Source organism: Pollicipes pollicipes, unplaced genomic scaffold, assembly GCF_011947565.3.
Source record: "Pollicipes pollicipes isolate AB1234 unplaced genomic scaffold, Ppol_2.1 Scaffold_6052;HRSCAF=7182_pilon_pilon_pilon, whole genome shotgun sequence".
In the NCBI taxonomy this organism is placed as follows: Eukaryota; Metazoa; Arthropoda; class Thecostraca; order Pollicipedomorpha; family Pollicipedidae; genus Pollicipes; species Pollicipes pollicipes.
The window spans coordinates 1226308-1231957 of record NW_023596805.1 but is presented as its reverse complement, the minus strand read 5'-3'; the positions used below and the strand labels follow the sequence as shown (position 1 = coordinate 1231957).

The following is a 5650-nucleotide window of genomic DNA, read 5'->3' as shown; positions in this document are numbered from 1 at the left end:
TCAAATGTCTTTTTGATAATAATACAGGGTATGTTCATTACTATCAAATGCATAACTATCGTAACCATTTGTGTGTGCATGAAACCAACCAGGGAAGCGCCACATTTCAAGGCAAAAAAGCTGAAATGGGCCTAAGCCGGGTGTTAAGCGTAGGAATGCGTACAACCGTTCCGGACCTTTTCTGCGCAAGGCATGCATGGACTAGATGTGAAAGCCTTCACACGACTGGATAGGAGCCCTCTCCCCCGTCCCTCCCCCCTCGCCAGGTTCCACATTTGATGCGAATGTCACCAAGATCAAGTAAAACAAACAAAATCCCGTGTTTTTGCCATGTTTGGAGAGCACATGGCTTTCCTGTGCTCTTTCAATCAGATCCCTATGCTTGATCCCTACCCACCACAACATTAAATTGCCCCCGCCCCCCTCTCGAAATACTCGCCCTTCCTGGCATTGCAACCGGTCCTGTGGCGCAATGGATAACGCGTCTGACTACGGATCAGAAGATTCCAGGTTCGAATCCTGGCAGGATCGGGACCTTTCCTATTGCTTCCCCTGGCCGTGCGTCGACGCGCCAGACAGCGCAGCCATATATCGCACAATCTAAATGACGTTGCTCCCGGCATACGGCGAAGAGACCACACTGACCAGCACAGCCCACCAGAACAGGCATACAGTGGAGAGACCATACCAATGGTTAGAACTCACCAGGACAGGACACACAACGGAGAGACACAGTACACCAGTGCAGACATCAACGGTGGGGAGATCACACCAGTCAGCATACCCCTAACCCCAGCTTGCCTCCCCTGCCCTCCTCCCACACATACACACCATTGCATTAGCTCTGTGCATAACGTCATGTTTCACACTATGAAAACGTCCTGTTGAATTTCTTAACTTTAAAGCGTCTAGAATATTGAAGCGCACTGCCTCATAATTTGTGACGGCGTGGTAAGAAAATACAGAAAAGGAACACAGCTACTTTAGTCTGTTCAGTTGTATCCCGATCCCTGGAGTAAATAATGCTGCTTTTGTGGGAATTCATGCGATAGGGGGGATCCCGCTTGACACTTTGGATGAGGTGGGATTCGCATATTTGATGTCATTTGTATTAGAAGCATGCAAAAGATAGAATGTCAATGCTTTGTTTTTCTCGCGACACTAGCATAGCTCATGACCTGATTCTTCCTCAGTTAATCCACATTTCATCAATGATTGATTATTTGAATTATCCAGCGCCTTCGACGCAAAACATGCATCCACCAGATTTTTCGGCCGTCCAAGCATAGATCTTGGTGTTAAGCAGTGAACAGTGGATTGCCATGCATCCAAAAACAAAACAGCTTTCTCACCGGCCCTCTCCCACTTTTTTCTCAAAGGTTCGTGGACTCAAGTTCACAACGCGACGGGATGCGAAATAGCCTCCCCGGGTTATATTCCACATTGGATGCCAATTTCAACAAGATCAAGCAAAATGAGCATATACCTCGTTTTCGGCCGTGTTGGAAGAGCAAACGGCATTTATGTGTCCTTTCAAGCGGACCTTGATCAGGGGGCATTTCAGGCCTTCCTGATGCCTGGTTCCCCCCTCCCCCCCCCCCTCGCTCTTCTTTCGTCTCCCCGAAATCCCTCCCCTTCTGCCCGATAAATCGATCCTGTGGCGCAATGGATAACGCGTCTGACTGAAGATCAGATCTGATCTGATCACAAGATTCCAGGCTCGAATCCTGACAGGATCGCAGCTTCTCTCATCGCCTCCGCTGGCGGTGCGTCGGTGCACCAGTCGGCATATTGATAGATCGGCTAGCCTGAATGACGCTGTTCTTCATGGACTTGTATTACACGCCAGGGGCATTTCAATCATGTTGTTTATGCTTTCATATTCTACCGTTGCTCTGCACATGATCAAACTTTTTTCGTTTACCTGTGTTTATAGCACCACTCAGTGGCAGGAATATATTTTAACCTATCGGCATTCTATGCAGAATACTCACGTGGGACTGTTAACCTTGATTATCCTGTGTTCGTTGTATTACCCAATAAAGCTCAAGAGCCTCATCAACGTACACATAACGACAGTAGCAGCATGCGTTGGGGAGACCATGCAGATCGACACTTCCCACCAGAACGGGCATACGGTGGAGAGACTACATCAATTGGAAGACCAGCCAGTGCCGCCCCTCCTCCCCCCCCCCCCCGCTCTCCCTTGGATAACCCCATAACCCCATCGCAGAAAAGTCCTCTCATTTTTGATGACAATCGGTCCTGTGGCGCAATGGATAACGCGTCTGACTACGGATCAGAAGATTTCAGGTTTGAATCCTGGCAGGATCGAGGCTTTTCTCTTTGCTTCCACTGGCAGTGCGTTGGAGCACCAGTCGACACAGCAATGTTTCGGCTAGCCTAGCTTTCGGCCAATTAGCGCAACACACCAGGGCAAGACATACAATGGCGGGAGCGCACCGGCCAGTAGAACCCCAACCCCAGGCTGGGTCATCCCGCCGCCTTCCCCCGCACGTAATTGCATTACCCCTGTGCATAACGTGGTTTTTCACCTTATGATAAGGTTCTGTTCAATGACCTTGGAATGTTTGATGAGCATTGCCTCATGATTTCTTGCGACGTTGTAAGAAAGTTTGCAGGGGTAACGCAGTTCCATTTTCATCTTTTCGGTTAAATTCCGATATTTGGCGTAACAAAGTGCTTTCACTCGGACGAATTCGCGGAAAAGGTAGATCCAGCATAGCATTTCTAGATGGTGTCAACTTTGCGATTTGTCGACTTGATTTCGTGTCATTTGCATCAAACGTCATGTAAATGATAAGGACATCAGCGATTTTTTTCCCCGGACGCCAGCAAAGTACATGACCCAATCCCCTCCTCTCCCTTAAGGCATATCTTTTCAACTATCCTCAAGATTTCCTAACCCCTAGCTCTCAGCCCTCTCCTCTCCATTGCTTTATTTCTGTGCAAAAAAAGGCTCACCTCTGATGTGGCAGATGTTTCTGTGACACAATCGCTAACACGTCTTACTACGAATAAAAATATTCTAGGCTAGATTTCCTCACGGAACTAGCACCATGCAACTTCATATTGTAAAAGGGTGAAATGGTTCAAAACCAGGTGTGCAAGCAGCGTCAGGGTTTTTTTCTCTCGATCCAGCGCCCTCGTCGCACAACATGTATTCACCTGATTTTTTTGAATTTCCAGGAATAGGTTTTGGGGGTTAATCAGTGAACAATAGAACAACATGCATCCAAAGCAAACAAAACAGGTTTCTCGCCTACTTTTCCCAATTTGTTCTCAAAGGTCGGTGAACAGAAGCCCCAAACGTGACGGAATACATCACCCCTCCATGGGCTAGCCTCCACATTGGATTCCAATTTCGCCAAGATCGCGCAAAACGAACATAATTCCGTGCTTTCGGTCGTGTTAGTAGAGCACATGGCATTTATGCATCCCTTTACGTGGACCTTGATCAGGGATCATTTTAAGCTCGCCTGACACCCGCCCCACCGCACCATTGCATTGCCCCTCCCGCGAAATACCCTCCCATTTCGCCCCTTCGATCGGTCCTGTGGCGCAATGGATAACGCGTCTGACTACGGATCAGAAGATTCCAGGTTCGAATCCTGGCAGGATCGTGGATTTTCGTTGTTGGCCACGCAAAATGTGGTTGTCTTATTTGCCAGGCATGTACATTTATATCCTGCTGCACATACGTTCACATCGATCTGTTGCTCTGCCCATAGTTCAACCTTTGTTCAGCCTGTACGTATAGCAACGTTTAGTGTCAGTGTTGTTGTTTTGGTGCATACTCAACCGAAAGGCCTTGTATGCAGGATATTCATCTGAGACTGTGGACCTAGATCATCCTGCGTTCGTTGTCTTATCTCTGAAGCTCAATAGCATCATCAGCCAGAAATAGCGACGGCAGCAGTATACGTTGGGGAGACGACATCGATGGGCGGAGCCCAACAGGACAGGCATACGGCGGAGAGACCACACTGATCGGCACTACATACCAGGACAGGCATACGGTGGAGAGACCACACTGATCGGCACTACGTACCAGGACAGGCATACGGCGGAGAGACCATACTGATCGGCACTACATACCAGGACAGGCATGCGGTGGAGAGACCACACCGATCGGCACTACATACCAGGACAGGCATACGGTGGAGAGACCACGCTGATCGGCACTACATACCAGGACAGGCATACTGTAGAGAGACTACACTCATCGACACTACCCACAAGGATAGGCATACGGTGGAGAGACCACACTGATCGGCACTACATACCAGGACAGGCATACTGTAGAGAGACTACACGATCGACACCACCCACAAGGATAGGCATACGGTGGAGAGACCGCACTGATCGGCACTACCCACACGGACAGGCATACGGTGGAGAGACCACACCGATCGGCACGACCCACGAGTATGCATACGTTTGAGAGAGCAAATCAATCAACAGACAAAGCAGTGCAGCATGCCCCCCCCCCCCCCACACACACACTTTTTATAACTCTTTCGCCCGAATGCTTCTCTTTCTGGTGATAATTGGTCCTGTGGCGCAATGGGGCGCGTCAGACTACGAATCAGGGATTCCAGGTTCGAATTCTGGCAGGTTCGGAACTTTTCTCATTCCTCCGCTGATGGTGCGTCGGCGTGCCAGTCAGAACAGCAGCATATCGGACATTCTAAATGGCGCTGTTCCTGACGTACGGCGGGAGCCCACGCTGGTCGGCGCAGCCCGCTAGAGCTGGCATACAGTGGAGAGACCACACTGGTCGGCGCAGCCCACTAGAGCTGGCATACAGTGGAGAGACCACACTGGTCGGCGCAGCCCGCTAGAGCTGGCATACAGTGGAGAGACCACACTGGTCGGCGCAGCCCGCTAGAGCTGGCATACAGTGAAAACTCGCCAGGACAGGCAAAAACGCGCACAATGCGCCAGGACAGGCAAAAAGTGCAGAGACTATCAACTAACACAGCACACCGGTGCAGGCATACGGTGGAGAGACCACACCGATCAGCGCCACCCATGAGGACAGACATATGGTGGGGCGACCACACCGGTCAGCACATTCATCAGGATGTTTTCATCAGATGAAAAATCATATCATGCACAGGGGTGTCAGAACGTCTGTCAAGAGTCCAGCGCCTGCGTCGCAAAATACGCACACACACATTTTTGGAACTTTTAGAATAGGTTTTGGGGGCTCCAGTAGTGAACAACTGATTAACAGCATCCAAAGGAAACAAAGCATGTTTTCCAGATTTTTCCCCCTTTCTTCTCAAATGTCGATAGATTAAATCTCCGAACGCGACGGAGAAGGAAGTCTGAACTCCGTGGGCTAGGTTCCACACTGGATTCTAAGTTCACAAGTTCAAGCAAAATTAACATAATCCCGCGCTTTCGGCCGTGTTGGGAGGACACATGGCATGCATGCGCTGTTTCAAGCAGACCTTGATCAGGGATCATTCCAAGCTTGCCTGATCCGTGCCCCACCACACTATTGCATTGCCCCTCCCCCGAATACCCTCCCCTTCTGCCCCTCCAATCGGTCCTGTGGCGCAATGGATAACGCGTCTGACTACGGATCAGAAGATTCCAGGTTCGAATCCTGGCAGGATCG

At 49.9% G+C, this 5650-nt stretch overlaps 4 non-coding genes across 4 annotated transcripts; all 4 read left to right on the top strand.

Annotated features, from left to right (window-relative positions):
* Positions 1 to 458: 458 nt before the first annotated feature.
* TRNAR-ACG (transfer RNA arginine (anticodon ACG)) lies at positions 459 to 531 on the top strand. The gene has a single exon. It is a non-coding gene; the product is annotated as a tRNA-Arg (tRNA).
* A 1730-nt stretch (positions 532 to 2261) lies between these two features.
* Positions 2262 to 2334, top strand: TRNAR-ACG (transfer RNA arginine (anticodon ACG)). The gene has a single exon. It is a non-coding gene; the product is annotated as a tRNA-Arg (tRNA).
* Positions 2335 to 3571: 1237 nt separating this feature from the next.
* Positions 3572 to 3644, top strand: TRNAR-ACG (transfer RNA arginine (anticodon ACG)). The gene has a single exon. It is a non-coding gene; the product is annotated as a tRNA-Arg (tRNA).
* A 1933-nt stretch (positions 3645 to 5577) lies between these two features.
* On the top strand, positions 5578 to 5650 carry TRNAR-ACG (transfer RNA arginine (anticodon ACG)). The gene has a single exon. It is a non-coding gene; the product is annotated as a tRNA-Arg (tRNA).